At 40.1% G+C, this 24,371-nt stretch overlaps 1 protein-coding gene across 6 annotated transcripts in view; it reads right to left on the bottom strand.

Annotated features, from left to right (window-relative positions):
* R3HDM2 (R3H domain containing 2) overlaps nt 1-22,241 on the bottom strand; it is a 148,124-nt gene extending 125,883 nt beyond the window's left edge. For 4 of the 6 annotated variants that reach the window (XM_068559698.1, XM_068559699.1, XM_068559700.1 and 1 more), the window contains exon 1: nt 21,977-22,240. The gene's annotated coding sequence lies outside the window, so the exon portion shown is untranslated. Of the gene's footprint in view, nt 1-21,762; nt 21,835-21,976 lie in introns of those variants that run through there. The other 2 variants (XM_068559703.1, XM_068559702.1) reach the window with 2 other exon arrangements.
* Between the last annotated feature and the right edge of the window lie 2,130 nt (nt 22,242-24,371).

The raw sequence follows: 24,371 nt of genomic DNA on the forward strand, positions 1-24,371 counted from the left end.
TGTAGAAAGGACTGACATGTCTCATTTCACGTAGAGTCCCAGAGCAGGACATTCTCAAGCTGTTGGACCATAAGTGACCAGGGTGTACCAGATCCCAATTCTAAGGCTAAATCTAGTTTGGATTTTCTAAAACATCAGGCCTCATAAGGAGCCATAAAACCATACTCCAGCATAAGTGTTCAATACAATAAACACCCTAATTTCATGTCAGTTTCCTAGACTGCGTTCACAGATCAATGTGTAAAACATATGTGCAGATGAATACAAGATGCAGGTTCAAAGCACAAAGTATAAAAGACCTGGATTAGAACTTTCCCTATCTAAGGAGATTTTAATTCAGAGAGCTGAAAATAACAAAGAGGGAAACAACTCAAGTGACTATACCACAGAAAGAAAAAGCCTGGATTACATAAGAGTAAGAAGGATACGAATACTTATTTTCACCTTCACATGTCACCACTAAGTTAGGAGAAGAAAAAACAATACAATGCCAATTTTCTGCACAACATCCCATCTCCTATGGCAAGTCATCAGCACTGCCTATATATAACTCACTTCATTCTGAGAAGTAATTCAATTTAGACACTTTATTATCAAATAATTCTGAGAAGACACAGAAGGGTCTTAGATCTGGAATCCACTCTTATTTTTTGTCCGGAAATAACTGATCCCATAAAGATAGCAAAGAATAGATAATTAAGAATGAGAAGCAGTTCCCCTTTAAAGGAACCATTCCCCACTAAAGGTATCAGGGTTCCTTGCAGAAGTGACTGATTCCAAGTTTGTAAAGTACAAAGTGAGCCCAAAATACCTTGTTGTGCCAGGATGTAAGGAAGTCCTCAGAACTTGACTGGGACAAGTCAAAAAGACATAGGAGTTAGTTTGAAGGGGCTCCCACTGACCAAAGTGACGACAATTGTTGCATGTATAATACTAAGTATTGTCAGTATTTTTTTAAGTGCTTTTCCTTATTGAAAAAAAAAAATGGAAAAGAACAAAAATACACATACACACAAACTCCAAAGCTCTGAAATTAAGCATTAACAAACCAGGTTCATGATATATGATCAGTATCCAAAAACCCAACTATAAACAATGCCAAGCAGTGCTCCTCAGTATTATTTTTACAATTGTTAGTCATGTTAAGCATCAAGAAAAAGAAAACACATCATTGCACATTACAGCCAACCCCCCCGCAAAAAAGGCTAAAATTTTGACACTAGAGAATTGAATAATGTTTGATGCTATACCACAAACAGCTTCTGATGTATATCCAATGTGAAAAAGTCTTTACACATATATGACATATTTTTTATATTGATAAAGGATTGTAACATATTGAATTTTTTAAAATACCAAATCTATAGTGATCCTCAAAAACAAAAAACGGGAGAAATAAAGTTCTTCTTTGTAGAATAACGCCAACTAGTAAATGTAGAAGGAATGACAGACTCAACATTTTGCAACCACCAATGTAATAACTAATTCAGACAAGGATCATCAACGAATGTTACCACCACTGGGCAAAACGCAGAGGAAAAGAAGAGTCATTCCATCTTAACAGTATCATCCCACAGATTGTTTCTTAATTACAAAGGGAAAAAGGCACCTTTACAAAGAAGAAATGTAGCCTATATCAACTTATCTAAGTGACCAAACTTATATCACAATAAGCACACAATACCTAAATAGTATTCTTGCCAAAAATATTTAATCTGAACCTAATCATGACAAATCCAAATTGTGAAATATTCTTCAACACAACTGGCCTGAACTCTTCAAAAATATCAATGACACGAAAAACAAAAATAGAAAGAACTGCTCTGAATTAAAAGGCTAAAACAATATGAAAATTAAATGTAATTCATGATACTTGAATAAATCCAGGATTGGAAGGACAGCTATAAAGCAATATCTCAATTATTGAGATGATGGAGGAAATTTGATTATAGACTATAAATAATTATATATCACTGTAAAATATTTAAATGTGATAATGAGTTTGGTAACAGTATTATACTAATATAGGAAAATACCTTGTTCTTAGGTGATATATACTTAACAAATTCTGGGTGAAGATTCCTGATGTGTGTAATTTCCTAATACAAATTCCTAATACACAATAAAAAATCATGTATATATGTATAGGGAGGGAAGGGAGAGAGGTGGAAAGTGAGGGAGAGAGGGGGAAAGTGAGAGAGAGGTGGAAAGTGAGAGAGAGAGAACGAGAGAGAGGGAGGGAAGGGGTAAAGAAAGAGTGTAAGAGCATAAATGTGACAAAATATTCAATAAATATTAGGTAAAAGTCATATTGATGCTCATTGTATCACTCTTTCAACTTTTCTATAGGTTTGGAATTCTTCTACATAAAAACATGGGGGTGAAAAATAACAAGCAGCAACATTAACCCAAGCTCTTGGCTATCCAGTATAAATTTTGCTGTGTCCTAAAAGCAATTCCAGGTGATGATTACAAGTGCAGACTTCAGCATGAAACTGGGTTATGTTCTGGCTGCATGATGATGGACAAATAACCTAACCTAACCTCTCTGCAATGGTCTGAATGTGTCCTCTCAAAATTTATATGTTGAATCCTAACCCCCAAACATGATATTAAGAGGTGAGGCCTTTGGGGTGGTTAAGTCATGAGCTTACTGCCTTATAAAAAAGGTTCCAGAGAGATTCCTAGCTCCTTTCACCATGTGAGGACACAGTAAGATGCTGGCTATTAACCAGGACAAGGGCCCTCAGCAGAATCTGACCATAGTTGATCTTGGACTATTCAGCTTCCAGAACTGTGAGAAATAAATTTTTGTTGATGAGCCACCCAGTATTTTGTTATAGCAGTCTGAACAGATTAAGTCACTCCCTAAACCTCAACTGTAAATAGGGATAATACAGTACTACTCCATAGGGACTAGCTTCTGAGGATTAAATGATCTAATATGTCCTATTATTATACTTCTGTGATATCACATTCTTTGTTCACTTAACTGCCCTGTAAGTACATGGGGAGACTGGACCAATTTTTAGCCTTTCTCTGACTTGGCAACTAGCTTATAAGCTATAATAACTTTATTAAAATTTTGTGAATTGCCAAATATATCCAAATTCAAATAAAAGAATTAAAATGCATTCCATCTAAGGACCAATAAAAATAAATCCACCATTAGCACAAATGACAGAGCTAACATACTCTAAAGTACCTGTCAAAGCAGTAGCTTTTCACAGCTTACATTTGCTCCTTCCTCAAAATAATAGAGGGTCACCTTTCACGAACAGACACAGGCTGCCTTGGTCCCAAAAATGTCAATCTTTACGTTAAAATCCAATGCCCTCAGGCCAGAAGTGCCTCTTACATTCTGGAATTTCCTGGGGCTTCATGTCAGCTCTCTTATCACTCTGTAAGTTTGCCCTGCATGATCCCATTTCCTATCATGGACTGAACACCCTTCATGTACAGAGTACTCCAAAAACCTAAATACCCCTGCTTCTCTGTAGAGCTCCAGATTCATTTAGACAACTAGCTGCTATACATTTTCCAAAAGTGAACTTTACCAACACTCCTCTAAGCCGAAACCTGCATCCCCCTTTTTTAGTGATATAATTGACATATATTAGCTACAGGTATACAACATGATTCAATACATGTATATACTGTGAAATAATCACAAGTCTAATTAACATCCATCACCAGACATATTCACAATTTTTTCCTTGTAATAAGAATGTCTAAGATCTTCTCTGCTAGCAACTTTCAAATGTACAGTACAGTATTTACTATAGTCTCCATGCTGTACATTTCATCCCCAAGACTTATTTATATATATGTGTGTGTGTATAAACATATATATGTAACTGGAAATTTGTACCCTTTTGTCCACCTTCACCCATTTCAGCCATCCCCCACTCCCTGCCTTTGGCCACCACCAATCTGTTCTCTGTAGCTGTGAGATTCCACATTAAGTGAGCTCATACAGTATTTGTTCTTCTCTGACTTATTTCACTTAGCATAATGCCCTCAAGGTGCATCTATCTAATCTATCTATACTGTCACAAATAGCAGGAGTTCCTTCTTTTTCCTGTATGTGTGTGTGTGTGTGTCTGTGTGTGTGTGTCTGTATACAGCCATATTTTCTTTATCCATTAATTCGTTGCTGGACACCTAGGTTGTTTCCATGTCTTAGCTACTGGGAACAATGCTGCAATGACATCAGGGTGCAGGTATCTCTTCAAGATAATGATTTCATTTTCTTCAAATATATATCCAGAAGTAGGACTGCTGGGTCACATGGTAGTTCTATTTTTTAATTTCTTGAGGAACCTCCATACTGCTTTCCATAGTGGCTATCCCAATTTACATTCTCACCAACAGTGCACTAGGGTTCCCTTTTCTCCACATTGCCACCAACACTATCGCTTATCTTTTTGATAATAGCCATTCTAACAGGTGTAAGCTAACATCTCATTGAGGTTTTGATTTGCATTGTCCTGATGATTAGTGATGATGAGCACATTTCCATGTACCTGTTAGCCATCTGTATATCTTTTTTGGAAAAATGTCTATTCAGTTCCTCTATCCATTTTTTAATCAGATTGGTTTTTTTCCTATTGAGTTGCATGAGTTCTTTATACATTTCAGGTATCAACCCTTTTTCAAATATATGATTTTTTGGAAGTACAGTTTATGTACAATATTATGTAAGTTACAGATGTACAATATAGTGATTCATAATTTTTCAAGGTTATACTCCATTTAGTTATTATAAAATATTGGCTATATTCCGTGTTGTACCATATATCCTTGTAGCTTTTTTTATATATAATAGTTTGCACCTCTTTCGAATATATGATTAGTAAACATTTTCTCCCATATAGTAGGCTTTTTCATTTTGTTGATGGTTTCCCTTGCTGTGCAGAGATTTTTAGTTTGATATAGTCCCACTTATTCATTTGTGCTTTCGCTGTCTTTGCTTTTGGTGTCAAATCCAAAGAATCCCCAAGACTGATGTCAAGGAGCTTACTCCCTATGTTTCTTTCTACAAGTTTTATGGTTTTAGGTCTTATGTTCAAGCTTTTAATCCATTTTGAGCCATTTTTTGTGTGTGGTGTAATACAGTAGTCCAGTTTTCCCAACACCATTCATTGAAGAGATTATCCTTTGCCTATTGTTTGTTCTTGGCTCCTCTGTCATAAATTAATTGACCATGTGTGCACGGGTTTATTTCTGGGCTCTCTATTCTGTTCCATTAATCTATGTATCTGTTTCTATGCCAATACCATACTGTTCTGATTACTATGGCTTTGTAATATAGTTTGAAATCAGGAGGTATCATACCTTCAGTTTTGTTCTTCTTTCTCAAGATTTCTTTGGCTATTTGGTGTCTTTTGTGGTTCCACACAAATTTTAGGATTGTTTGTTCCCTGTGAAAAATGCGACTGGAATTTTGATAGTGATTGCATTGAATCTGTAGATTGCTTTGGGTGGTATGGATATTTTAACAGTATTAATTCTTCCAATCCATGAGCAGAGAGTATCTTTCCACTTATTTGTGTCTTCTTCAATTCCTTTCACTGATGTCTTATAGTTTTCAGTGTACATGTCTTTCACCTCCTTGGTTAAACTTATTCCTAGGTATTTTATTCTTTATGCTATAATCGCAAGTGGAATTATTTTTTAAATTTCTCTTTTTGATAGTGATTAATGTATAAAAACACAACTGATTTCTGTATATTGATTTTATATCCTGCAACTTTACTGAATTCATTCATTAGTTCTAACAGTTTTTGGTGTAGTGTTTAGGATCTTCTATATATAATATCATGTCATGTCATCTGCAAATCTTCTTCCTTTCTGATCTGAATGCCTCATTTCTTTTTTTGCCCAACTGCAGTGACTAGGACTACCAAAATTATGTTGAATAAAAGTGGCAAGGAAAAGCTTTCAGCTTCAGTTGAGTTTAATGTTAGATGAGGGCTTGTAACATATGGCTTTTATGGTGTTGAGGTACATTCCTTCTATACCCACTTTTGTTGAGTTTGTTTGTAATGCTTTTTCTGCACCATTGAGATGACCATATGATTTTTATCCCTCATTTTGTTAATGGGGTGTATCACACTGATTGACCTGCAGATGTTGAACCACCCTTGCATCCCTGAAATAAATCCCACTTGATTATGGTGTATGATCCGTTTAATGTATTGTTGAATTCAGTTTGCTAATATTTTGTTGAGGATTTTTGCATGTATATTCATCAGGGATACTGGCCTGTAATTTTCTTTACTTGTAGTGTGTCCTTGTCTGGTTTTTGTATCAAGGTTATGCTAGCCTCATAAAATGAATCTGGAGTTTGAGAAGGACTGGTATTAGTTCTTCTTTAAATGTTTGGTAGAATTCACCAGTGAAGCCACCTGGCCCTGGACTTTTGTCTGTTGGAAGGTTTTTGATTACTGATTCAATCTCTTTACTAGTACAGGCATACCTTGGAGATATTGCAGGATCAGTTCCAGACCACTGTAATAAAGCAAATATCGAAACAAAGCAAGTCACAAATTTTTTGGCTTCCCAGTGCATATGAAAGTTATGTTTAGACTATATTGTAGTCTATTAAGTGTGAAATAGCATTATGTCTAAAAAAAACAATGTACATACCTTAATTTTAAAATATTTTATTGCTAAAAAATGCCAAAACAACATAATAGTAACATGGAGGATCACTGATCACAGATCACTGTAACAAAAAGTAATGAAGAAATTTGAAAAATTACAAGAATTACCAAAACGTGACACGGAGACACAAAGTAAGCAAATGCTGTTAGAAAAATAGGGCTGATAGACTTGATCAATGCAGGGTTGCCACAAACCTTCAATTTGTAAAAATCACAGCATCTGTGAAGCGCAATAAAGCCAAGCTCAGTAAAATGAGGTATGCTTCTAATGGGATTCCTCAGATTTTCTATTTCTTCATGACTTAGTCCTGGTAGGTTGTATGTTTCTAGGAATTTATCCATTTCTTCTAGGCTGTCCAAGTTGTTGGCATATAATTGTTCACAGTAGTCTCTTGAGGTACCAGGTGTTAACATCTCCTCTTTCATTTCTGATTTTATTTGAGTCCTCTTTTTTCCTTGGTGAGTCTAGCTACAGGTTTGTCTATTTTATCTTTTTAAAAAAAAATAACTAGCTCCTAGTTTCACTGTTCTTTTCTATTGTTTCTCTATTTTATTTATTTCTACTCTGATATTTATTTTCTTCCTTCTACTTACATTAGGTTTAGCTTGTTCTTCTTTTTCTAGTTCCTGGAGGTGTAAAGTTAGGTTATTTGAAATCTTTCTCATTTCTTAATGTAGGCATTTGTCACTATGAACTTCCCTTTTAGAATTACTTTTGCTGTATCCCATAGGTTTTGTATTTAGTATATTGTATTTCCATTTTCATTCGTCTCTGGGTATTTTTTATTTTCTCTTTTTATTTCTTCTTTGACCTGTTGATTATTCAGTAGCATATGTTTAAGCTCTACATGTTTATGAATTTTCCAGTTTTCCTCTTATCATTGATTTCTAGTTTCACACCACTGTGGTCAGAAAAGATTCTTGACATGATTCGATCTTCTTAAATTTTTTAAGACTTGTTTCATGCCTTTCATGCCTGACATATACTCTATCTTGGAGAATATTCCATGTGCACTTGAGAAGAATGTGTATTCTGTTACTTTTGGATGGAATGTTCTATACATGTGTGTTAAGTCTATCTGGTCTAACTTGTCATTTAAGGCCAATGTTTCCTTACTGATTTTCTGTCTGCATGATTTATCCATTGATGAAAGTGGGGAATTAAGGTCCCCTATTATTGTATTGCTGTCTATTTCTCCCTTTAGGTCGGTTAATATTTACTTTAAGTGCTCCTAAAACCTGCCCCCTTTCTTATCTCTGTTAGTAACACCACCCAGTCACCCAAAACAGAAACTGAGAGTCACCTATTCACAATTACTTCCCTCACCTCTCATATTTAGCCAATTTCCAAACTCTGGCACCATCTCCTGGATCCACTTGATCTTCTCAGCTCCTGTCCTCTCTTCTCCACTCCCATCACTGATAGGCAGAGAATTTAGTTAATGGGACAAGACGTCCAGAGTTCTTTTTTGCCTCCAGCAGAGCAATTGGCTATGTCCACGATGATTGCTCTGTTGGCCTATCAGCCTTTATCCCTGAATAACTAAAATCTCTAACCTATCCTTGATGAACACGTAGTGTGAGTGAGAAATAAACCATTGTTTCAAGCTATTAAGATTTGGGGGTTGTTTCTTACCCATCATACCCATCTCTATCCTGATTTCAACATCTTCTGCACTACTACAACAGCCCCCTAACAAGTGTCTCTCCCTCCACTCTAAATCCCCTGTATTTTTCCAAAGTGCTACCAGAGTTACCTTTATAAAACAACCATTCCATTTCTCTGATGAAAATCTTCAGAGGTTCCTTTATGCCTCAAAACATTCCAAAGTCCGGGGCTTTCCTGGTGGCGCAGTGGTTGAGAATCTGCCTGCTAATGCAGGGGACACGGGTTCGAGCCCTGGTCTGGGAAGATCCCACATGCCGCGGAGCAACTGGGCCCGTGAGCCACAATTACTGAGCCTGCGCGTCTGGAGCCTGTGCTCCGCAACAAGAAAGGCCGCGATAGTGAGAGGCCCGCGCACCGCGATGAAGAGTGGCCCCCGCGTGCCACAACTAGAGAAAGCCCTCGCACAGAAACGAAGACCCAACACAGCCATAAATAAAATAAATAAATAAAATTTTAAAAAAAAGAAAAAAAAAAAGAAGAAGAGAATCTTTAAAAAAAAAAAAAAAAATTAGGCTCTATATACATTCTTTCCAGCCATTCAAAATAATGCTACCTCTCCATACATACCATAGTTTTTAATACTCCTGAGTCTTTGCCCAGGCTAGTCTATCTGCTTGAAATGCATTCCCACCCTATACCACCCCACCCTACCTCTGTCTGCCTAGCCAAACAAACCACTTGGCAACCGTCCCTCCCATTTTCTCAACAGCTATTCAAATTTCTGTCTCTTCTCAAGGACCCTATTTTGCCAATGCTCTTTATTGGAACACACTAGCCCCCTAAGATCACAAGGAATATCAGGGCTTTAAGGTAGGAGCTCCCTCAAATTCCTTTGTTCAGTTACCAAACATTTGTCCCCACCCCTTCTTGACCTTTTCCTCTATCTTAATAAAGGAAAGAACTTCACTCCATTATCACCACTCTCTAATGTCTTTTGCTAATTCCCCGAACATATAAATAAGCTCAAGTCTCTCATCTTAAAAAACTCTTCCTTGGGACTTCTCTGGCGGTCCAGTGATTAAGACTCTGCGCTTCCAATGCAGGGGACACAGGTTTGATCCCTGGTCCGGGAAGATCCCACATGCCGCGGAGCAACTAAGCCTGTGCGCCCCAACTACTGAGCCTGAGCTCTAGAGCCCACAAGCCACAACTACTGAGCACGTGCACCCTAGAGTCTGTGCACCGCAACTACTGAGCCTGCGCGTCACAACTACTAAAGCCCGTGCGCCTACAGCCCGTGTTCTGCAACAAGAGAAGCCACCACAACGAAGAGTAGCCCCTGCTCGCCACAACTAGAGAAAGCCCATGCGTAGCAACATAGACCCAAAACAGCCATAAATTAATTAATTTTTAAAAATTCAATATATTAAAAAAAAAAGCCCCTACCTACCTTTCTAGCCTTTTCTATAAATAATTCCCACAAACATCCCATGTGTAGGCATATCCTGTCCTTGAAGTTTGTCAAAGGCATCATGCTGCTCTGCTCTACACCTCCACCGTTTATGTAGGTAGTTCCTCCCCTACAGGTAGCTCTCTTCCTTATACCTGTCTACCTGGTTAACTCTTGTTGGCCCTTCAAGATTCATAACCCCCTGACAGAAAGTCTTTCCAGATCTCCATTGTACTTCCAAAGCACTTTGTGCATTCCTCTAGCTCAGAGTTCATCAGCCTGCAGTATCCTGACTGACTTCTCTAAGTTCTTTGAAGGTAAGGATTATGTCTTGTTTTTTTACACCCCCAGCACCTAATACTTCGTAACTATTCATATGCTAGTTGAATTAATGAATCCACTGAGACCCAATTCAAACTTCACCTTCTCTGAAAAGTTGAATCTGAAACTGTTATTTAGAATTAAGCATTCTTCCTCCTGCTTTCATATTACATTTTATTACCACCTTGTAACACTCATAACCTTGTAATTTATTTACTCTTTTGTAATCTATAAAAATAAAACACGAGCTCCTTGACAATAGGGACAATGTCGCATCTACCTTGGTATCTTTAGCATATAACACAATATCTAACCAAGAAACGGGCACCTATTAAATGTTTGAGTAAATGAGTTAAGTTGCTCTTTCCATAAATTTTCTTGTGGTATTACCTGCCTTGAAGATCACTTTCTATTGTAAAAATGGAGAAGAAAGAGAAACTAAGAGAAGACCTTCTAACAAAGAACTGTCCTGGAAAGAAAACATATAGGTGATGTTTATTTTAACAAAGACTAATAATAAACTGAGTTTCTCTGATTTCTAAGCTAGTACTATATGACAGGCTCATAGTACACCAAAGCAAAAGCTGGGTTGGTAAGATGAAACAGTGGCAAGTGAATGCCTGTAATTCTTAATTGAACATCTATAATCTTTTCAGAGGGCCTCAGGTGGCAGACTGCGTGTGTGCGTGTGTGCGTATGGCTAAATTTGTGTCCCCTACTGCGGGAAATGAGCAAAGCACAAGTCAACAATAAAGGACAGGACAGAACAGAGAGAACAGAAGAGACTCATGGCCTAAAACACATTATGGATCTGAACAGATCCTATAGCTGAATCCAGTCAGACTGCTAAACTGAAAAGACAATTGCTATTTCCCAACCTATAAGAAACTAATAGGCAGAAAAACATTTATGAAAGCAATGTTAATTCCAAAGAGAAAAAGGAAAAAAAAAGAGAAAAATAAAGCACACAGAAATAAAGCACCATTTTATCTCAGCCAATATAACTTCAATGCTGTTCTGTTACCTAACAGCACTAGAGAACATTATTTAGAGACTAGTAATTTGATCATGTTTACTATAGACCGTCCTTCTGTGAGGTAGGCTATGCTTGCTGACTGTGGCCACCAAACAGATGTAAATACATCCCAGCTACATGGAAAGTGTGCTCATTAATATCTGTAGATACCTTTTTGTCTCTCTTCTGTATTATCTACTAACTACAGGTGAAGTAAAATACTGAAGCTCGCCTAAGAATTCATTAAGCGCAGCTTCAATCTCAAGTGTTTACATTTTAAATGAGTAAATGTATCAGGAAGTATTACTGTATTTAACCTTGAGATATCTCCAAAAGTCAATTTTCCTGTACCCTAAAAGGAAACAGACCAACAACTCCATTTTACATATAAAGACACTGATTCAGCAGAGTTCATGAGGGTAAACTCAGCACAGCCTCAGAGAACTTCAAACAGGGTTAAAAATTCAAGTCTCAAGCACTGGCTCTGATTTTACTCCCTCACAAAGCCTACACAGAAACTAAACAGGTTTGATTCCTTTCAGTAGTCCTATCTTATCAGTCAATCACACTTAATTTTTCAGCCAACACACTCATTCAGTTAAAAAGAAAGAAAAAATATTTCTGCACTATCATATAGGGAAAATACTCCAAGCGCAAACCCTCTTCGTCTTCCTCTTCTTTTCTGTCAAAAATACTGCTAAGGCAACTAAGCCATGTGCCACAACTACTGAGCCTGCGCTCTAAAGCCCGTGAGCTACAACTACTGAGCCCGAGTGCCACAACTACTGAAGCCCACGCGCCTAGAGCCCGTGCTCCGCAACAAGAGAAGCCAGCGCACCACAACATAGAGTAGCCCCCGCTTACCGCAACTAGAGAAAGCCCGCATGCAGAAAGGAAGACCCAATGCAGCCATAAATAAAAAAATTTTTTTTAAATTAAAAAAAAATACTGCTAGGACAGAGAGTAAAACACAAAGAATAAATTTTAAACCAAATAACTCTGAAGGGAAAATAAGGAGAACTGGAAAGGGGGATAACTAATTTAAGGCTGAAGATACCATGATAAAGGTAAAACTTTGGTAGTACAGGCACAACTTAGTTCAGGATTTCAGTTGTTGGCCTTAGTATAGCTCTGCCCCAAATCAAGACTCTAACAATGATCTCTCTTGGGTACAGTGTTAGCTAGGAGGGGCAAAACAACTGGCAAAGGGAATTCCCTGGTGGTCCAATTGTTAGGGCTCTGTGCTTCCACTGCAGGGTGCACGGGTTCAATCCCTAGTCGGGGAACTAAGATCCCGCGTGATGCGCCCAAAAAAAAAAAAAACTGACAAAATCACAATCTAGACACAGACCTCTAGAACATATGCCTCAAATTATCTAATTATTTTTCTTTCCTTCTCATTTCCTTACAGCTAGTAGAGGAATAAGACAAAAATCACATGCTCTAGAGCTCTTCTGGCACTGGAGAGATCACGATCCTAGCAAATTTAACTTCAGTGTGAGCAGAAAACTTAGAATGGAATGTACAGAGGTAAACATGGTAAAGACAAAGAGGAACCCAGCTTTGTGGAAACTGGTCCAAGAGAGGCAGACAAAATGAGAGTTTTGGGGATGCCCTGAAGGGTTCCAGAACATTACACCTAAACGAAGGAAGGTTTCTGTGGTTTTCCGGTGGAGAGGCGTCCAGCTGAAACAATGGTATACCCCAGGGCAGCAAGGTGTGACAACAGGGAAGGTGAAAGAACAAGTAATTCATCTGTAGCTGAAGCCTAACCCTGAAAGCAAAGGGAAAACAGCAAAATGTAAGGCAGGTGAGGTAAAGCAGCCAGATTTTAAAACTATATATGGGCTTCCCTGGTGGCACAGTGGTTAAGAATCTGCCTGCCAATGCAGGGGACACAGGTTCGAGCCCTGGTTCGAGAAGATCCCACATGCCGCAGAGCAACAAAGCCCGTGCACCACAACTACTGAGCCTGCACTCTAGAGCCCGCAAGCCACAACTACTGAGTTCACGTGCCACAACTGAAGCCCGCGTACCTAGAACCCGTGCTCCACAAGAGAAGACACCACAGTGAGAAGCCCACGCACCGCAACGAAGAGTAGGCCCTGCTCGCCGCAACCAGAGAAAGCCCACGCACAGCAATGAAGACCCAACGCAGCCAAAAATAAAAAAATAAATAAAATAAATAAATTTAAAAAAAAAAAAGAAAAAGATTCAAGAGAAACTGCAGAGATAAGAGGCTACTTAACTTATGATTACTGGATATTAAAGAGTAAGAAGGATTCAAGTATGACATCCAGGTTTCTGGCTTATGCAACTAGGTAGTATGATTCAAAGAAAAAAGAACTCAGAAAGAACAGATTTCCATGGAAAAATTATTTCTGCTGTGGGCATGTTGAGTCTGAGGTGCTGTGTAACAGTCAAATGGAGATGTTCAAGAGACCACTGAATAAATGAGCCTAGAGCTCAGGTAAGAGATCAGAACTGGAGACAGAGACTCACAAATTGCCAGCTTATAACAGATGCCAAGTGAAGCCATCAGGGTGGATGAGACTGACAAATAGAACAATGTTCTTCTAAATGTCATCCAAGACAACTGACCAGAGACATCACAAACACCTGGAATGTTTGTTAAAATACAAACTCCTGGGCTCCATCCCAAGCCTACTAAGTCAAAAATCTCTGGGGATAAGCCCAGGAACACACATTTCATTCATTCATTCCATAAATGTGTATTGAGGGACTATTCTAGGCATTAGGAATATAACAGATATAAAATAAACAAGGTCCCTGTCCCATAGGTTTTGGGTTCTAGGCATGGCCAGACTACAGGCAAGAAAACAAACAAGATAACTTAAGATAGTGTTAAGTGCTATGGAGAAAATAAAACAGAGAAATTTAGTGAAGCAATAGTAAGAACAGGAAAGTGTGGTACAAGGTAAGTCAGAGCAGCTGGCAGAGGCGAGATCATGAAGGCTTTTGTAAGCCACATTCTTAAATTCTCCAAGAGATGCTTATGCCTTTAAGGTTTAAGAATCAGAAGTAAAAGGGGAGAATACGACAGTAACCTTACGGAAAACACATATTTAAGGGATGAGCAGGAGAAAAAGAGCCAGGAATGCAAGTGGAAAAGAAAGTAGTATCACTGAAACATTTCAAGAAAGAGAAGGGTCAATATGACAAACACGCCAGAAAACCTGAATTAAGATAAGGATGAAAAGGAGTCCGTTAGATTAACAAGGCCCACCATGTTCTTCCCACTGATTTTGATGGATGCTGGGAGCTGCTCCACCAATAGTATTAGAAACACTAAGTGACCACTTCTCGCAGATGTGTATATTCACCTGTTACCCATCCATAGCACATTGTTTCCTAGAAGTTATCAGCTGGTTACTAGTCCTAGATCTTCTTCTTCCCTTCTCCCACAGAATCAAAAAGGAGAAAATATAATTTGTGAGTATAGGGAGAAAAAATGTATTTCAAATGTATCCCTTATTAAGTTTGGATTGTCACTGCCTTGATTACTTTCCTCCTAGTTCTGTTATAAAGCTTACACAAGTCTGAACCACCCTTCTCCAAGGAAGTATTCCCCATAATGCTGCTCCTGTGCCAAAACCACGCACAAATTCTTACAACTGGCACATCCAACAAAAACACAGCCCCCACAAAAATATGAACTGCATACCCGGAAAATCTAGTCTTTTAATATGAATGTTGACCACTTTAAGGTCCGATCAGCTTTTAAGAAAGAGAAAAGTGCCTTGCAGATATGAAATATGGTTTTGATCATTATTAATAATAAACACTGAGGCACAAATGTTGTTATCAACATGAAATATACCAAAAACATCCATACATGGAAGATAACGAATCAAGTGGCAAAGGAAACTAGCTAATAATGTTAAAAGTCTATCTCTATTCTGTACACTAGACAAGAATTGTATGGAAGACTAATAGTGGGAGCAAAATTACCTCCAAAAGATCAAGATAGCACTTGACTAGTCTGCAAACCAGCTTTTTCTCTTTCTTTTCCCACTACAGACTCACAACCAATAAATATCAATTAGAAATAAACTATTTTATTAAACTTAGAAGGTTTTGCATAGCACAGGAAACTGTAAACAAAACAGACAACCCTCAGAATGGGAGAAAATATTTGCAAATGAGGAAACCAACAAGGGATTAATCTCCAAAATATGTAAACAGCCATGCAGCTCAATATCGAAAAAACAAACAACTCAATCAAAAAACAGGCAGAAGAGGGACTTCCCTGGTGGCACAGAGGTTAAGAATCCGCCTGCCAATGCAGGGGACACGGGTTCGAGCCCTGGTCCGGGAAGATTCCCACATGCCACGGAGCAACTAAGCCCATGCGCCACAACTACTGAGCCTGTGCTCTAGAGCCCGCGAGCCACAACTACTGAGACCGCTCGCCTAGAGCCCATGCTCTGCAACAAGAGAAGGCACTGCAATGAGAAGCCCACACACCGCAACTAAGAGTAGCCCTCGCCCGCCGCAACTAAAGAAAGCCCACGCACAGCAACAAAGACCCAACACAGCCAAAAATAAATAATAAATAAATTAATTTTTTTAAAAATGGGCAGAAGATCTAAACAGACATTTCTCCAAAGAAGACATACAGATGGCTAAAAAGAACATGAAAAGATGCTCAACATCATCTAATTATTAGAGAAATGCAAATCAAAACTACAATGAAGTATCACCTCATACCGGTCAGAGTGGCCATCATCAAAAAATCTACAAACAAAAAATGATGGAGAGGGTGCAGAAAAAAGGGAACCCTCCTACGCTGTTGGTGCGAATGTAAATTGGTACAGCCACTACGGAGAACAGTATGGAGGTTCCTTAAAAAACTAAAATAAACCCAGCAATCCCACTCCTGAGCATATACCTGGAGAAAACCATAAGTCAAAAAGATACACGCACCCCAATGTTCACTGCAGCACTATTAACAATAGCCAAGACATGGAAGCAATCTAAATGTCCATCATCAGAGGAATGGATAAAGAAGATGTGGTACATATATACAATGGAATATTACTCAGCCATAAAAAAGAACAAAATAATGCCATCTGCAGCAACATGGATGGACCCAGAGATTGTCATATTGAGTGAAGTAAGTCAGACACAGAAAGACAAATATCATATGTTTATATGTGGAATCTAAAAAAAAAGGGTCCAATGAACTTATTTACAAAACAGAAATAGAGTCACAGATGTAGAAAACAAACTTATGGTTACCAAGTGGGAAAGAGGGGGAAGGGATAAATTGGGAGGCTGGGATTGACATACACACACTATTATATATAAAATAGGTAACTCATAAGAACCTACTATATAGCACAGGGAACTCTACCTAATACTCTGTAATGACCTATATGGGAAAAGAATCTAAACAAGAGTGGATATATGTATAACTGATTCACTCTACGGTACAGCAGAAACTAACACAACACTGTAAATCAACTATACTTCAATAAAAATTAATTTAAAAAAAAAGAGAAAGAAACTGAGTTATTTTAAACCCTGCTGATTACCTCACTTATCTTTACACTTCTAGCTCTACAGGATAAGGACTTAAGCTGAGATCTTTTGGGACCTGAGTAACTGTGTAGGTGCAAACCTATAGTTTTTACTTGCCTGCAAAAAATTTTGAGGTCTTCAATGAAAAGCAAAAACAAGCTGCAAAACACATTATTAACGCCTTTAGAGCATAGGGCTAAGTCAGGGAAGAGACCTTACAAAAGCATTTAACCACTAGCTTCATTTTTTTTCCCCAAGAAAATACTGGGAAAGGCCTGAAAAGTACCTCCCAGGAAAAATCAAAGTCTTTGACAATTTAGAAAAGCAAGCAAGCAGTTAAAGGGACCGAAAAGATTTTTTGTTTTCTTGTGGTATACAAACTAAGGAGGAATAGAATAAAATGAGTCCTTTAAAAATACCAAAAGTGTTTTGACTATTGGGAGACATGACTGCCTGAGGCTTTTTTACCTTTTTTCCTTATTCTCTCTCTCATCTCAAGGCTGGGGTTCCCAATCTGATCAGTTCTTTTTTTAAAAGCACAGTTAAGTACTCTGGGAAACTTACTGTCAAAACTAGAAAACTGAAACAGCTTTCCCAGTATAGGTTCAAACAACTGGACTGAACAACTCATAAGAGATCTTGCAGAAAAGCAAAAAGAGGGGACTTCCCTGGTGGTCCAGTGGTAAAGACTCCACGCCCTCAATGCAAGGGGGCTGGGTTCTATCCTTAGTCAGGAAACTAGCTCCCACATGCATGCCACAATTAAGAGTCCACGTGCCGCAACTAAGAGCCCACATGCCACAACTAAGGGATTCCGCATGCCGCAACAAAGTTCCCACATGCCGCAACTGAGACCCAGTGCAGCCAAAGAAATAAATAAATATTTTAAAAAAAGAAGAAGAAAAGCAAAAAGAACACCTGGATTTAGGAAACATCCCAGAATCTTTCCTTTCATACCACCTAAGTAAAAATGATGAAACCACTGCAGATTATTGTACTTAGGGCTTTCAACACCAATTTTTTTTAAGTGTTAGAGAAAATAGATACACACTAAGGAAATCTAAAGGAACTCAAAGAGGAGTTAAAACAGATCAAGGTTAAGAAATCTTTCCTATCTATATCTGTTTTCAGAAATAAATTCAAACTTAAGAAGGGGGACTTCCCTGGTGGCACAGTGGTTAAGAATCCACCTGCCAATGCAGGGGACACAGGTTCATTCCCTGGTCCAGGAAGATCCCACATACCATGGAGCAACTAAGCCCATGCGCCACAACTACTGAGCCTGTGCTCTAGAGCCCGCGAGCCACAACTACTGAGCCTGTGCGCCACAACTACTGAAGCCCGTGCGCCTAGAGCCCGTGCTCCGCAACAAGAGAAGCCACTGCAATGAGAAGCCCGCGCACCACAACGAAGAGTAGCCCCCGCTCACCACAACGAGAGAAAGCCTGCGTGCAGCAACAAAGACCCAGCGCAGCCAACAAAAAACAAACAAACAAAAAAAAACTTAAGAAGGAATGGACAGAGTAACTTTATTGGAGAGATGGAACAAGTGCTACACTGCTAAAGTGACAATCATGGTAAGAACAAAAGGTAACCACTAAAAGACAATTAAGTGGCATGTTTTCTACAGACAGTGAAAAGGATACAGCTGAAGGAAAATACTAAAGCCACTGTGTATGAAGAATATCTCTAAAATTAGACCCACCAACTGTATTCATGCACACATATTCAAGCCATGAGTCCAGTTATTTTTCCTACTTATAAGTTGGCAGCACATTCCACAGAGGGACACTCAGAGTCCTTTATCCCATCTTACAAGTAGGCATGAGGGAAAAAAACAAAACAAAACACACACACACACACACACACAGACAAATACACACACACACAGAATTTCACAAAATTCTCTCCTCTGTACTTCCTGGGACCATGTAACCAAAATGCAACACTTTTTATCCCTTCCTCAAAATCTGCTTTTTCCTGAAAGCTTTCCTTGAGTTCATGAAGAGATCTGGTACAGGAATAAGCAATGCATCATTCAGAAACCATTACCTATACTGAAACATTGTCAGTACTCAGTACAGTATTTATCTCTAAGAGGTGAGAACATGGCATAGAGATGTTTGAATGTCTCTGGGTCCTGAGAAAGACTTCTTAGAAACTTTGTGAAAGGATTTTAAAAGAGACAAGAGAAATGAGGTAGAAGCCTTTATTAATGTGCCAAAATTATGTCAGGAATTATTCACAAAATGAGAATATACCTCTTTACAATAATAATAACTGAACCAGATCCAGTCCAACAGATGCAAGTTCCCCAATTCTCCCACTCCCACTTCCCACTCAAACCGTTCTCTCATGGGCCTGGAAGCTTTCAATGTCCTGGCAAAAGTTTAAGCAAAAACCTAGCTTTGCAACCAGCATTCCTACAAAGTGTTAAAAGCACTACCTCGCCCGCTTTGCCTTCCTAAGCTGGAAAACAGTTGCCAGGACTGCCCCAAAGAGAAATCTCATCCAGGCCACTCTAGCCAGAAGATCAATGAAGGTAACAAATACACCAATCAAGAAATGAGAAAGGAAAAAATAAATGAGGGATAAACCACACAACTCAGGGGGCCTGCTCTTTTTACCCTCAAACTTAATATAATTTAGTTGCTAAAAATGACCCCACAAATGGATTTGTAGAAAAAAGGATCAGATGTTCCCCAAAACCGAACACTCCACCATTGTTAAAGAAAGCTATTCTTCCAAGTTTTCAAGCTCAACTGTCTCCACATGAATGGGGGAAAAAAATCTAACCCATACAGCCCAGACCATAAATATTAACATCTTCAGTGTACTGAAAAATTCAAAGTGGAACCAGCCTACTCAGTTCTCTGAGGCCAAAGAGGTTAAGGATGGTGATGTTCATCTCATCAGAGATGTGAACAAACCTCAAGGCAAGAGCCTGAAACAGTAAAAATTCTAGCCACATGAAATCTGAGATAATCTTCCTCGGAGACCACCAACACCACACTCCATCCTCTCTGCCTTCAAAGTGCTTTCACTCAATGACCTGAAAGCTCAAGACTTCTGTCAAAACAGAAACGTGGCAAGAACTCACACAAAAAAAACTCAAGTTCTTCCAGTAAATACCTTACAAAATCCTAGTGGAAATACATGTCTCTCATTTATGACAATGAGAGAGTTCAAGAATAAAACTCCTCTTCTTGGGGACTTCCCTGGTGGTTCAGTGGTAAAGAATCTGCCTTACAACACAGGGGACGCGGGTTTGAACCCTGGTCAGGGAACTAAGATCCCACATGCCACGGGGCAACTAACCCTGTGTGCCACAGCTACCGAGTTCGCACGCCTCAACTAGAGGCCACGTGCTCTGGAAGCTGTGCACCACAACTACAGAGCCCACACACCCTGGAGCCCGCACGCCACAACTAGAGAGAAGCCCACACACCACAACCAAGAACCCGCATGCCTCAACGAAGATCCCCCCGTGCTGCAACTAAGACCCGACACAGCCAAAAATAAAAATAAAACAAATAAATCTTTAAAAAAAAAAACCTCTTCTTTACCTATTCAATCAATAAATTTGTTGAGCACCTACTGCATATCAAGGGCTATACTAAGGGCTGAGGATACAGCAACTAACAAAACAAGACCATCTAAACCTCATGAAACTTACACTCTAATGTGGGAGACTAAATATGTATAGTATGTTATAGGTTGATAAGCGGTAAGGAGGAAAATAAAGCAAAATGGGATAGGAAGTTATGTAAATATATGTGGAGGAATGGCTTTGCAATATAGATAACTGAAGAAATGTCACTGTTAGAGTGAAGCCCTCTATTTGAGTAAAGCCCTGAAGGTGAGGGCACAAGGCTATGCAGGTTTACATGGAAAAGGTGATCCATGAAGACCCAAGTGCCAGCTGCTGAGGCAGAAGTGTGCAAGGAACAGAGCGGAAACCAGTGAATATGTTTGGGGCGGGGGGGGGGGGGGGGGGGAGGTTGCTACATATCTTGGACTTTAAAGACGACTGTAAAGTCTCTGATTTTTATTCTGATAGAGGAAGGTAACCAACTCCTCTTCAGACTTCTTTCAATTAAAAAAAATCAGGCACCCTATTCTTATATGTGCAAGTTTTTTAATTTTTGTTTTAAACTGAAGATCTACAGTGTAGATCCTAGAGTGGAGGCGAAACTGGAACTTAAACTCTGAAATACAACTTTCGCTGACAGTTCATCAGACCTTCAAGAAAGATTCTCTGTTCTCTCAACCCTGTGGAGAACTGCAACAGGGAGGAAAAATACAACTAAAAGTGAACTGAATGGACTAACTACTACCACCTTCCACCACTATTTAAGCTGTTTCAGTCTTGATGTCCCAGACTCCAAAAAGGGGGGGAAAAACAGGAGAAATAAAACGAGAGGTGAAAAAAAAAAGCATTAGGAAGCAAGAGGAGCCATAAACAACTGATTCAAGTGCCAATTTGACTATCCAAAAATACAATAAAAAGGCAAGGAATGTGTGACATTCCTGAAGTGGAACCTGTCACCTCCCTCCTCCCCAGTCTCCATGCTGCCTACCAACACAGACAGGGCTCAGGCGTCTCAATTTTGGTTAAGTCTCTTTGAAAATATATATATAAAAGGACATTCATCCAACTGAGAGCTGAATTTAAATTTTCCAACACCTCCCTTTGATTTAATGAACCTCTGGGACTGTTATTCGATCATTTCTCATCATTATCCAAGAACAATTCACTTTGAGTGAATAAATATTCTGTGGACTTACTACGCTAATGGTCACAAACGTTGAAATTTTGGGTTCTACAGGTAACCGAAATCGAGAAGAGTTTTCAGAGCCTCAAGAGTTAGTTACGAGCTTAGCGTAGGCCCAACTTTTAAGCTCCAGAACCATCTCCCTTGTACGTTCCAACTCAAATCTCTGTCCAATGAACTCGGACACCAGCATAATCTGAAACACTCCAACACCTTTCCCTCCCATTTTTCCAAGGCTCAAAGGAAAACGGAGACCCAAGAAACACATGGAGCTAGTCACCCCCGAGCACCACAAGGGCGCAACAGTTTTTAGGTCCCACCGCACAGGCCACAGGTGGCGCCAGCCCCACACCCTCAGCCCCGCGCCCCTCGCTTCTCGCCTGCGCTCCCCGAGCACACTTGGGGCGTCTCTGGCCTCGGGGCCGTCCTTCACGGGAGGCTCGGGCCCTGACCCACCGCCCGCGGGTCCGGGAAGTACCAGCGCGGGGACCCAGACCGGGGGCCTCCGCCCGCCCGGCAGCCCGCGCGGCCGCCACGCCCCCTCCCCACGGGCCGCCCGCGCTGCCCGCCCCCTTGGCCGGGAGGTGGCCTCACCTCACGCGGGCCGTAGCGGGGAGGGCGCCCGCGTTTCCGCCCGCCGCCCGGGCTCACGGCCGCTCGGCTGCGGCTCGGCCCCGACGGCCGGCGGCGGCGCGCTTCTGGGGGCGGACTCTTCTCGGCCGGGGTTTCCCCGGGGCCCAGGGCGGGGGAGTAGGGGGGACTGGGGCGGGGGAGGGGAAAGGGGCTTGGGAAGGAGGGGGGAGAGGGGGAGAAAAGGGGGGAACCAAACCCGGAACGGGAGAAAAGGGGGGAGGGGGAAAATCAGAAGGGGAAGAAAGGCCCAGAGTCCGCCCCCCGCTGCGGCCTGCGCGCTACGTCACCACGTCCGGCGTAATCGTCACCGCGTCTTGCGCCCGGAGCGTCCCTGCTTCCTGTGTGCATGTCTCCACGCCTACAGACGCCCCTTGCCTACTCACCCACCTCCCCAGCCCGCACGCACACGCTGTGCTGTCCGACACACGCGTTCGCTCTGTCGCCTCCGCGTTACCTGTGTCTTCAGCCGCCAATGCAGATCCACTGCGACCCTCAGTTCACCTGAAGCCCATCAAGTCTGTCAGATTCACCCTTGATTTAAACATAATACTAATAACTGTAGTTTAAGTTTACAGAGCACTTTCAAAGTAGCCTTTCACTTAGGACAGTGACTCCTGCTCCCGAAACAGTATATATGCAGTAAATATTTGTGGTATAAATGGATAAAGATCATGTGGTAGGTAAATGTCCATTTTTTCCAGATGTAAAAATTTAACTCTAAATAAAGTAGGTTTAAGTACATCCCATTTAAAATCACTTCTTCCCGCCACCACCCTCTAACCTACAGTTCTCTTTTAAAAAGTCATTTTAAATTTGCAACCTCCCTGACGAAGTGAGAGAGTGGCATGGACATAGATACACTACCAAATGTAAAACCGATAGCTAGTGGGAAGCAGCCGCATAGCACAAGGACATCAGCTCTGTGCTTTGTGACCACCTAGAGGGGTGGGATACGGAGGGTGGGAGGGAGTCGCAAGAGGGAGGAGATATGGGGATATATGTATATGTATAGCTGATTCACTTTGTTACAAAGCAGAAACTCACACACCATTGTAAAGCAATTATACTCCAATAAAGATGTTAAAAAAAAAAGAAAAATTTGCAACCTCCCCACACTGACCATTCTAGGCAGAATCAATCTAGCTACTAATTACATGTATTTGCATCGTTTCTTGACCAACTCCCTCAAAGAAGCATTGTAGTCTTACATTGATAGAATTCAACCATTAAATATTTACTATGTGACAGGAACTGCAGTAGGAAACAAAAAAATTATAGTATAATGTAAGTGCTATAATAGAGAGGTGTTCAATGTGCTATGGAAACACAAGAAGGAGCAATTAGTTCCTAGATGTAAGAGATTGAGTAAGCTACAGAGAAGCTAAAGGTGAAATTTCAGTTAACCTTGAAGAATATAAGTAGGAGTTCATCAGAAAGGCAAGAATGGAGATTCCAGAAAGGTCATAGAGGTAAGAACTTCTCCTTTCCTTCAAGAATCGGCAAGTTCCAGGTTTTCAAGTTGGAGGCAGGAGACAATGACAGCCAGGGGGAAATAATGGCTAATATTTGTGTTATGTATGTATGTATATAGAATATGTAGCATTCTACAGCTATTATTTCCATTTAATCCTCAAAACAACAGGTATTACTGTTACGCTCATTTTGTAAGATAAGGAACCCTGAGGCACCAAAATCCCAGATTTTGAACTGAGACAGTTTATCTTCGAAGCCTGCTCTTAATCACTGCACTATTAGAAATGTAACTGGAAAGGGCAGGTTTCAAAGGACCTGTGTGTCGTAATGCAGAGTGAAACAGTTGGGTCTTTTAGGGACAAATGCAGTAACTGAAGAACAGCTAAGGCAGAAACATGAGGCATCCAGCCCTAAGAGAAGCCCTCCTCTGTTTCCCCCGCTTTTGCTAACCTCTTTTTCCCCAACTATTTGCCAGCGAGAAGGGGAGCAACTGAAGTCTTCAGATGTGAGGGGGTCTGGGAACTACATACTGTAGTTAAGACATGAAACAAATAGCAGTATAACTACCTCCCCCAACCTCAAGATAAAGTTATATCCATGAATGAAATTAGGAATATTAAAATGTTAGTTATAAGATCAGTCCCTGTAGACTGGGAAACTATTAGAGAGTGACTACTAATAGGTACAGGGCTTCTTTTGGGGATGATGAAAATATTCTTAGTGGTGGTGGTTGCACAACTCTGTGAATGTAGTAAAAACCGCTGAATTATATACTCTAAAGGGTGAATTTTATGTTCTGTGAATTATATCTCAATAAAACCCTTATGGTATAAATAAATAAATTTATACTAGAAACTGAATAATAAATCTACTTCTATCACAG

This window comes from Eschrichtius robustus, chromosome 13 (assembly GCF_028021215.1).
Source record: "Eschrichtius robustus isolate mEscRob2 chromosome 13, mEscRob2.pri, whole genome shotgun sequence".
Classification (NCBI taxonomy): domain Eukaryota; kingdom Metazoa; phylum Chordata; class Mammalia; order Artiodactyla; family Eschrichtiidae; genus Eschrichtius; species Eschrichtius robustus.